Source organism: Macaca thibetana, chromosome 5 (genome assembly GCF_024542745.1).
Source record: "Macaca thibetana thibetana isolate TM-01 chromosome 5, ASM2454274v1, whole genome shotgun sequence".
Lineage (NCBI taxonomy): Eukaryota > Metazoa > Chordata > Mammalia > Primates > Cercopithecidae > Macaca > Macaca thibetana.
Genome location: NC_065582.1, coordinates 81,026,649 through 81,038,604, shown reverse-complemented (window position 1 = coordinate 81,038,604; position 11,956 = coordinate 81,026,649).

Genomic DNA, 11,956 nt, shown 5'->3' with positions numbered 1-11,956 from the left:
GCCTCCTAAGTACCTAGGACTACAGGCGCATGCCACTATGCCTGGCTAAGATATTTCATATTCTTATCAGTTCTTCCCTTTGTATGAGGGTCAAATCAGTTTTCATTAAGGGATAAGGCTAATTATCCATAAGACTCTCAGTGGATTGCTCAGCAAAATCCCTGCAGCCAAGGATAGAGTAGGATGATGTATTCAAAATTCTAAAAAAAAAAAAAAAAAAAACTGCCAAATAAGAATATTGCATTTGGCAAAAATATCCTTTAAAAATAAAGGATAGAGAAAGTCATTCCCAGACAAATGAAACTGAGGGAATCTGTTTGTTACCACTAGACCCACCTTATAAGAAATGCTTAAGGAAATTCTTCAAATTAAAATGAAAACATGTTAAATAGCAACATGAAAGCATAACTCTCACTGGTAAAAGTAAATATACAGGCAAATATAGAATAATGTAACACTATAATAGTACATAAATTACTTTTCACCCTAATATAAAAGCTAAAAGACGGCTGGGCCCGGTGGCTCATGCCTGTAATCCCAGCACTTTGGGAGGCTGAGGTAGGCAGATCATGATGTCAGGAAATAAAGATCATCCTGGCTAACATGGTGAAACCCTATCTCTACTAAAAATACAAAAATTAGCTGTGCCACCGTAATCCCAGCTACTCAGGAGGCTGAGGCAGGAGAATCGCTTGAACCAAGGGAGTCGGAGGTTGCTGTGAGCCGAGATCGTGCCACTGCACTGCAGTCTGGTGATGGAGCAAGACTTCGTAAAAACAAAACAACAACAACAAAAGCTAAAAGACAAAAACATTTAGAATAATTATAACCACAAAAAAATTGTTAATGGATACACACTATAAAGAGAATTAAACACTGAATTCAAGGACACAAACGTTGGGGAGAATGGCATTTTTTTTTCTTTTTTATTATACTTTAAGTTCTAGGGTACATGTGCACAATGTGCAGGTTTGTTACATATGTATACATGTGCCATGTTGGTGTGCTGCACCCATTAACTCGTCATTCACATTAGGTATGTCTCCTAATGCTATCCCTCCCCACTCCCCCCACCCCACAACAGGCCCCATTGTGTGATGTTCCCCTTCCTGTGTCCAAGTGTTCTCATTGTTCAATTCCCACCTATGAGTGAGAACATGAGTGTTTGGTTTTCTGTTCTTACAATAGTTTGCTGAGAATGATGGTTTCCAGCTGCATCCATGTCCCTACAAAGCACATGAACTCATCCTTTTTTATGGCTGCATAGTATTCCATGCTGTATACATGCCACTTTTTTTTTTTTTTTTTTTTTTTTTTTTACTAGAGGAAACTTTATATTTAGAGAAACATACTTTGCTTTAAAAATGGGGAAGAAATGAAACCTTGCGTAACAAAATGAAACTCCTTCTATGGACCTAAACTTATAGCTATGGCTGAAAGTGAAGAAAATATCTGGTCAATCTATTTTTTTTTGCAATGCTAATACAATTTATTTATTTTTCAAAAAAAATTATTTTTATTATTATACTTTAAGTTCTAGGGTACATGTGCATAACGTGCAGGTTTGTTACATATGTATACATGTGCCATGCTGGTGTGCTGCACCCATTAACTCGTCATTTACATTAGGTATATCTCCTAATGCTATCCTTTTCCCCTGCCCCCTCCCCACAATAGGCCCTGGTGTATGATGATCCCCTTCCTGTGTCCAAGTGATCTCATTGTTCAGTTCCCACCTATGAGTGAGAACATGCGGTGTTTGGTTTTCTGTTCTTGCGATAGTTTGCTGAGAATGATGGTTTCCAGCTGCATCCATGTCCCTACAAAGGACACAAACTCATCCTTTTTTATGGCTGCATAGTATTCCATGGTGTATATGTGCCACATTTTCTTAATCCAGTCTGTCACTGATGGACATTTGGGTTGATTCCAAGTCTTTGCTATTGTGAATAGTGCCGCAATAAACATATGTGTGCATGTGTCTTTAGAGCAGCATGATTTATAAACCTTCGGGTATATACCCAGTAATGGGATGGCTGGGTCAAATTGTATTTCTAGTTCTAGATCCTTGAGGAATTGCCACACTGTTTTCCACAATGGTTGAACTAGTTTACAGTCCCACCAACAGTGTAAAAGTGTTCCTATTTCTCCACATCCTCTCCAGTACCTGTTGTTTCCTGATGTTTTAATGATTGCCATTCTAACTGGTGGGACATGGTATCTCATTGTGGTTTTGATTTGCATTTCTCTGATGGCCAGTGATGATGAGCATTTTTTCATGTGTCTGTTGGCTGTATGAATGTCTTCTTTTGAGAAGTGTCTGTTCATATCCTTTGTCCACTTTTTGATGGGGTTGTATTTTTCTCATAAATTTGTTTGAGTTCTTTGTAGGTTCTGGATATCAGCCCTTTGTAAGATGAGTAGATTGCAAAAATTTTCTCCCATTCTGTAGGTTGCCTGTTCACTCTGATGGTAGTTTCTTTTGCTGTGCAGAAGCTTTTTAGTTTAATTAGATCCCATCTGTCAATTATGGCTTTTGTTACCATTGCTTTTGGTGTTTTAGACATGAAGTCCTTGCCCATGCCTACGTTCTGAATGGTATTGCCTAGGTTTTCTTCTAGGGTTTTTATGGTTTTAGGTCTAACATTTAAGTCTCTAATCCATCTTGATTAATTTTCGTATAAGGAATAAGGAAAGGATCCAGTTTCAGCTTTCTACTTATGGCTAGCCAGTTTTCCCAGCACCATTTATTAAATAGGGAATCCTTTCCCCATTTCTTGTTTTCATCAGGTTTGTCAAAGATCAGATGGCTTTAGATGTGTAGTATTATTTCTGGGGGTTCTCTTCTGTTCCATTGGTCTATATCTCTGTTTTGGTACCAGTGCCATGCTGTTTTGGTTACTGTAGCCTTGTAGTATAGTTTGAAGTCAGGTAGCATGATGCCTCCAGCTTTGTTCTTTTGGCTTAGGATTGATTGTCTTGGCAATGCTGGATTCGGTTTGCCAGTATTTTTTGGTTCCATATGAACTTTAAAGCAGTTTTTTCCAATTCAATGGGGATGGCATTAAATCTATAAATTACCTTGGGCAGTATGACCATTTTCACAATATTGATTCTTCCTATCCATGAATATAGTATGTTCTTCCATTTGTTTGTGTCCTCTTTTATTTCACTGAGCAGTGGTTTGTAGTTCTCCTTGAAGAGGTCCTTTGCATCCCTTGTAATTTGGATTTCTAGGTATTCTATTCTCTTTGAAGCAATTGTGAATAGGAGTTCATTCATGATTTGGCTGTTTGTCAGTTATTGGTGTATAAGAATGCTTGTGATTTTTACACATTGATTTTGTATCCTGAGACTGCTGCAGTTTCTTATCAGCTTAAGGAGATTTGGGGCTGAGATGATGGGGTTTTCTAAATATACAATCATGTCATCTGCAAACAAGGACAATTTGACTTCTTTTCCTAACTGAATACCCTTTATTTCTTTCTCTTGCCTGATTGCCCTAGCCAGAACTTCCAACACTATGTTGAATAGGAGTGGTGAGAGGGGGCATCCCTGTCTTATGCCAGTTTTCAAAGGGAATGCTTCCAGTTTTTGCCCATTCAGTATGATATTGGCTGTGGCTTTGTCATAAATAGCTCTTATTATTTTGAGATACGTTCCATCAATACCGAATTTATTGAGAGTTTTCAGCATGAAGGCCTGTTGAATTTTGTCAAAGGCCTTTTCTGCATCTATTGAGATAATCATGTGGTTTTTGTGTTTAGTTCTGTTTATATGCTGAATTACGTTTATTGATTTGCATATGTTGAACCAGTCTTGCATCCCAGGGATGAAGCCCACTTGATCATGGTGGATAAGCTTTTTGATGTGCTGCTGGATTCGGTTTGCCAGTATTTTATTGAGGATTTTTGCATCGATGTTCATCAGGGATACTGGTCTAAAATTCTCTTTTTTTGTTGTGTCTCTGCCAGGCTTTGGTATCAGGATGATGTTGGCCTCATAAAATGAGTTAGGGAGGATTCCCTCTTTTTCTATTGATTGGAATAGTTTCAGAAGGAATGGTACCAGCTCCTCCTTGTACCTCTGGTTGAATTCGGCTGTGAATCCATCTGGTCCTGGACTTTTTTTGGTTGGTAGGCTATTAATTATTGCCTCAATTTCAGAGCCTGCTATTGGTCTATTCAGGGATTCAACTTCTTCCTGGTTTAGTCTTGGGAGAGTATATGTTTCCAGGAATTTATCCATTTCTTCTAGGTTTTCTAGTTTATTTGCATAGAGGTGTTTATAGTATTCTCTGATGGTAGTTTGTATTTCTGTGGGGTCGGTGGTGATATCCTCTTTATCATTTTTTATTGTCTCTATTTGATTCTTCTCTCTTTTCTTCTTTATTAGTCTTACTAGCAGTCTATCAATTTTGTCAATCATTTCAAAAAACCAGCTCCTGGATTCATTGATTTTTTGAAGAGTTTTTTGTGTCTCTATCTCCTTCAGTTCTGCTCTGATCTTAGTTATTTCTTGCCTTCTGCTAGCTTTTGAATGTGTTTGCTCTTGCTTCTCTAGTTCTTTTAGTTGCGATGTTAGTGTCAATTTTAGATCTTTCCTGCTTACTCTTGTGGGCATTTAGTGCTATAAATTTCCCTCTACACACTGCTTTAAATGTGTCCCAGAGATTCTGGTATGTTGTATCTTTGTTCTCATTAGTTTCAAAGAACATCTTTATTTCTGCCTTCATTTTGTTATGTACCCAGTAGTCATTCAGGAGCAGGTTGTTTAGTTCCATGTAGTTGAGCAGTTTTAAGTGTGTTTCTTAATCCTGAGTTCTAGTTTGATTGTACTGTGGTCTGGCAGACAGTTTGTTATAATCTCTGTTCTTTTACATTTGCTGAGGAGTGCTTTACTTCCAACTATGTGGTCAATTTTGGAATAAGTGTGATGTGGTGCTGAGAAGAATGTATATTCTGTTGATTTGGGGTGGAGAGTTCTGTAGATGTCTATTAGGTCCACTTGGTGCAGAGCTGAGTTCACTTCCTGGACATCCTGGTTAACTTTCTGTCTCGTCGATCTGTCTAATATTGACAGTGGTGCGTTAACGTTTCCCATTATTATTGTATGGGATTCTAAGTCTCTTTTTAAGTCTCCAAGGACTTGCTTTATGAATCTGGGTGCTCCTGTATTGGGTGCATATATATTTAGGATAGTTAGCTCTTCTTGTTGAATTGATCCCTTTACTATTATGTAATGGCCTTGTCTCTTTTGATCTTTGTTGGTTTATAGTCTGTTTTATCAGAGAATAGGAATGCAACCACCGCCTTTTTTTTTGTTTTCCATTTGCTTGGTAGATCTTCCTCCATCCCTTTATTTTGAGCCTATGTGTGTCTCTGCATGTGAGATGGGCCTCCTGAATATAGCAAACTTATGGGTCTTGACTGTTTATCCAATTTGCCAGTCTGTGTCTTTTAATTGGAGTATTTAGCCCATTTACATTTAAGGTTAATATTGTTATGTGTGAACTTGATCCTGTCATTATGATGTTAGCTGGTTATTTTGCTCATTAGTTGATGCAGTTTCTTCATAGCATCGATGAACTTTACATTTTGGCATGTTTTTGCAGTAGCTGGTACCGGTTGTTCCTTTCCATGTTTATTGCTTCCTTCAGGAGCTCTTGTAGGGCAGGCCTGGTGGTGACAAAATCTCAGCATTTGCTTGTCTGTAAAGGATTTTTATTTCTCCTTCACTTATGAAACTTAGTTTGGCTGGATATGAAATTCTGGGTTGAAAATTCTTTTCTTTAAGAATGTTGAATATTGGCCCCCACTGTCTTCTGGCTTGGAGAGTTTCTGCCAAGAGATCTGCTGTTAGTCTGATGGGCTTCCCTTTGTGGGTAACCCGACCTTTCTCTCTGGCTGCCCTTAACATTTTTTCCTTCATTTCAAGTTTGGTGAATCTGACAATTATGTGTCTTGCAGTTGCTCTTCTCAAGGAGTATCTTTGTGGCGTTCTCTGTATTTCCTGAATTTGAATGTTGGCCTGCCTTACTAGGTTGGGTAAGTTCTCCTGGATGATATCCTGCAGAATGTTTTCCAACTTGGTTCCATTCTCCCTGTCACTTTCAGGTACACCAATCAGATTTAGATTTGGTCTTTTCACATAATCCCATATTTCTTGGAGGCTTTGTTCGTTTCCTTTTACTCTTTTTTCTCTAAACTTCTCTTCTTGCTTCATTTCATTCATTTGATCTTCTCTCACTGATACCCTTTCTTCCAGTTGAGTAAGTCATTTACTGAAGCTTGTGCATTTGTCAAGTAGTTCTTGTATCATGGTTTTCATCTCTATCAGGTCGTTTAAGGACTTCTCTGCATTGGTTATTCTAGTTAGCGCAAATGGCATTTTTGTATGAGATTGAAGTTAGTATCAGCTTGAAACAGACAGTTGTAACTATAAGATGCTTTATGCAAGCCCAAAACATAAATCACAAGGGAAGGCAGAAAGAGGGAGAAATACATACAGAGTAACAAAATAGACCAGAAACAATTATCAAACTGGTAATAGTAAGCCTTTACCCATTGATAATTACTTCAAATGTAAATAGACTTAACTTCCCAATCAAAAGACATAGAGTAACTGAATGGATTTAAAAACAAGATCCAACTGTATGTTGTCTACAAGAGACTCACTTCAGATTTAAGGACACACATAGGCTGAAAGTGAAGCAATGGAAAAAGATATTCTATGCATATGTTAACCAAAAGAGAGCAAGGATGGCTATACTCATGCCAGATAAAATAGACTTTAAGTAAAAAACTGTAACTAGAGACAAAAAGATCATTTTACAATGATAAAAGGGCCAACTGAAGAAGAAGATAGAATTATAAATATATACACATCCAATATCAGGGTATCTAGATACATAAAAGCAAATACTGATCTATCTAAAAAGAGAAATGGACAGTAATACAATAACAGTAGGAGACTTCAACACCCTGCTCTCAATAATGGATAGAACATCTGGACAGAAAATCAATTAAAAAAAGAAAACAGGTGACTTGAACAACACTATGGACCAGATGGACCTAACAGACAAATACAGAACTTTCCATCCAACAGAAGAATATACATTCTTCTCATGTGCACACAAAACATTCTCCAGGATAGTTTATATATTAAGTAACAAAACAAGTCTTAACAAATTAAAAAAAAAATGGAAATCATACCAAATATCTTTTCTAACCATAGTGAAATGAAACTAGAAATCAAAAACAGTAAGAAAATGAAAAAATTCACAAATATGGGAAAACAAAACAACACACTCTAATAAAGATTGGGTCAAAGAAGAAATCAAAGGGAAATTCAAGGAACATCTTGGGACAAATAAAAACCTAAACACAACATACTAAAATGTATGGGATGCAGTAAAAGCTATGTTACGAGAGAAGTTTATAGTGATAAATGCATATATTAAGAGAGGAAGATCTCAAATAAACAACCTGACTTTACATCTCAAGAGACTAGGGGGAACAAACCAAACGAAGCTCATAGTTAACAGAGGAAAGGAAATAATAAAGATTAGAGCATAAATAAATAGCAAATAGAAAAGCAATAGAAAAATCAATAAAACCAAGAGTTGATTATTTGGAAAGATAAAATCAACAAACCTTCAGCTAAACTAAGAAAAAAAAAGAAGACAAATTAGAAATAAGAAAGAAGACATTACAATGGATGACTCAGAAATTAAAACATTATGAGACAATTTATGAACAATTACACATCAACAAATTGGATAACCTAGAAGAAACAGAAAATCCCTAGTAACATACAACCTACCAAAACTAAATCAAGAAAACACTAAAATCTGAAAATAAATAAGAACACTGAATCAGTAATCAAATACCTGCTAATAAAGAAAAGCCCAGGACCATGGCTTTTTCTAATATTCAAAGAAGAACTAAAACCAATCCCTCTTACACTCCTTAAAAATAGGAGAATAGGGAACACTTTCATACTCACTTTAGAGGCCAGCATTACCCCAATATGAAAGCCAAATATATCACAAGAAAAGAAAACCATAGGCCAACATCACTGATGAACATAGCCATAAAAATCCTCAATGTAGTACCAGCAAACCAAATTCAACAGCATATTAAGAAGATCATACACCATGAACAAGTGGGATTTATCTCTGAAATGCAAGAATGGTTCAGCATCTGCAACTCAAACAATGCCATATACTACATTAACAGAATGACAGGTAAAAACCACATGATCATCTTAATAGATAACAGAAAAAGCATTTGACAAAATTTGACATCCTTTCATAATAAAAAACTTTCAACAATATAGGTATAGAGGGAACGTACCTCAATACAGTAAAAGCCATATATGTAAAGGTCACAGCCAACATCATAATCAATGGTGAAAAACTGAAAGCTTTTCCTCTAAGACCTGATACAAGGAAGGGATGCTCACTCTTACCACTATTATCAATAAAATATTGGAAAACCTAAGCAAAACAACTAGACAGAAAAAAGAAATAAAAAGTCATCCAAGCTGAAGAAGAAGAAGTAAAATTATCTCTGCAGATGACAAGATTATTTACACATGGCCAGGCATGGTGGCTCATGCCTGTAATTCCAGCACTTTGGGAGGCCAAGGCAGGCAGATCACTTGAGGTCAGGAGTTTGAGACCAGTGTAGCCAACATGGTGAAACTCTGCCTCTACTAAAAATACAAAACTTAACCAGGCGTGGTGGCAGGCGCCTGAAATCCTGGCTAGTAGGGAGGTTGAAGCAGGAGAATTGCTTGAACCCGGGAGGCAGAGGTTGCGAGGAGCCATGATCACAACACGGCATTCCAGCCTGGGTGACAGAGTGAGACCCTGTCTCAAAAAACAAAACAAAACAAAAACAACAACAAAAAAAACCCCGATTATTTACACATGTGGAAAATCCTAAAGGCTCAACAAAAAATCTGTTAGAACTAATTAACAAATTCAATAAAGTTGCAGGATACAAAATCAACATACAAAATTCAGCAGTGTTTCTATATTGTTTCTAACAATAAATTTTCCAAAAAGGAAATAGGCAAACATTCCCATATATAATAGCAACAAAAAGAATAAAATACATAGGAATAAACTTAACCAACCAAAGAGGGGAAAGACTTGTACACTCAAAATTACAAAACACTGATGAAGGAAATTAAAGAAGATTACATAAATGGAAGGACGTCCCATGTTTGTGAATTAGAGGGATATAATGAAATTGTCTATACTACCCAAAATGATCTACGGATTCAATGCAAGCCCTAACAAATTTCAAATAGCACTCCCTACACACGTGTAGAGAGAAACAATTCTAAAATTCATATGGAACTTCAAAAGACCCCAAATAGCCAAAGCAATCTTGCTTGTCTTCTTTTTTGTTTGTTTGTTTGGTTGGTTTTTTTTTGTTTGCTTTTTTAAGACAGGGTCTTGCTCTGTCACCCAGGTTGGAGTGTGGTGGCGCAATCATGGCTCACTCCAGCCTTGACCTTCGGGCTCAAGTGATCCTCTTGCCCCATCCCCCTGAATAGCTGGAACTGCAGATGCACAATACCACACCCAGTTAATTTTTGTACTTTTTTTTGTGTGTGTAGAGATGGAGTTTTGACATGTTGCCCAGGCTGAAAGCAATCTTGAGAAATAATAATAAAACTGGCGACATCACACTTCCTGATTTCAAAAGATATTTCAAAGCTACAGTAATCTAAATGAGATGGTACTGACATAAAGACAGACATATAGATTAATGGAACAGAATAGAGAGCCCATAAATAAATCCATGCATTTACAGTCAATCTTAACTACAGTGCTAAGAACACACAATAGTGAAAGGATGGTCTCTTCATTAACTAATGTTGGGAAAACTGGATATTCACAGGCAAAAGAATGAAATTATCTGATACCATAAACAAAAATAAACTCAAAAGGGATTAAAAACTTAAACATAAGACTCAGAACTGTAAAACTACTATAAGAAAACATAGGGAAAAAGCTTTTTGACATTTGTCTTGGCAATAATATGTTTGAATAAGATACCAAGAGTACAGGCAACAAAAGCAAAAATAGACAAGTAGAATCACATCAAATTAAAAAGCTACTGCACAGCAAAGAAAAAAAATCACAGAGTTAAATAGCAACCTATGGAATGGGAGAAAATATTTGCAAACCATACATCTTATAAGGTGTTAATATCCAAAATATATAAGGAACTCACACGAGTCAATAGCAGAAACAAATAATCCAATTATAAAAAGGACAAGGGACCTAAATAGGCATTTCTAGAAAGAAGACATACAAATGGCCAACAGGTATATGTAGTGGTGCTCATCATCACTAATAATCAGGGAAATGTAGATGAAAACCCAATGAAACATCACCTCTTACCTATTAGGATGGCTATTGGCTATTATCAAAAAGACAAGAGGTTAAAAGTGTTGACAAAGATGCAGGAAAAAGGGAACTCTTGTACAGTGTTCGTGAGAATGTATATTGGGACAGCCTTTATCAAAAACAGTATACAGGATCCTCAAAACTCAAAAAATAAAAATAGAACTACCATATGATCTAGCAATCTCTCTTCCGGGATATACCCACAGAAACGGAAATGAAGATTAAGATCTTGAAGATTTATCTGCACTCCCATGTTCACTGCAGCATTATTCACAACAGCTAAAATATGAAAAGAATGTAAACATCCACTGATGGATGAATGGATAAAAGAAAATGTGGTGTACACACACACACACACACACACACACACACACACACGATGGAATATTATTCAGCCTCAGGAAAGAATGAAATTTTGCCAGTTGCAACAACATGGATGAACCTGGAGGATATTATGCTAAATGAAATAAGGCAGATATAGAAAGACAAATACTGCTTGATCTAACTGATGTGTGAAATCTGAAACAGTCACACTCATAGAATTATAAAGCAGAATGGTAGCTGCCAGGGGCAGTGGGGAGGGGGAAATGGTAATGTTGGTCAAAGGATAAAAAGTTTCAATATGCAGGATGAATACATTCTACAGATCTAATGTACAGCCTGGTGGCTATGGTTAACAATATTCCTTACTTGAAATTTTCTAAGAAGTAGATCTTAAATGTTTTTACCACAAAAAAAGATAATAATAAAAGAAGAAAAAGAAAATGGTAACTTTGTGAGGTGATAGATATGTTAATTGGTTTGATTGTGAAGACCATTTCACAATGTATACATATATCAAAACATCAAGTTGTATACCTTAAATATGTACAATTTTTATCTGTCAATGTTCTTCAATAAGGCTGTTTCAAAAAAAAAAGAAAGAAAAAATCCAACTCTTAAAAAAAGTAATAGAATCAATCAGAAAACTAAAACAATACACTTAATGACATAAAAATAGAAAACTCTAGTATTCCAAAAAACGGCTGGCAAATCATGAAAAAAATGTTTGTATCAGTCTTGCCAAAAATTCAATATCCTTAATATATAAAGTGCTTATAAGTCAGTGCTTATAAATCTGTATATACTATAATATATAGTATCTTCAGTATTTTCATATACTATAGCATAGTATTTCTTCTAGTGAACTGTGAGTGCTATAATTCAGTAGTAGAACACCCTAATTTTAAAAATAGGCAAAAGATACAAATTATTGTGTTAAACTTTTAAGTTCAGGGGTACATGTGCAGGTTTGTTACATAGGATAACTTGTGTCATGGTGATACAGGAGTTAAGAAGAAATCACTTAGGCAGAGAGTGAGGGTACGGAAGTCCTCGGTAAGGCTTTTCTCTTTAATGAAAAGCAGCCCCAAATCATTGTCTAACAAAGAATAGCCTGTAAAGTCGATCTGCGGACATAGACGAGCAAGCTGGGAGCTTGCACAGGTGAATGCTGGCAGGAACTAGGGGCTAGACGTGTTCAAGATG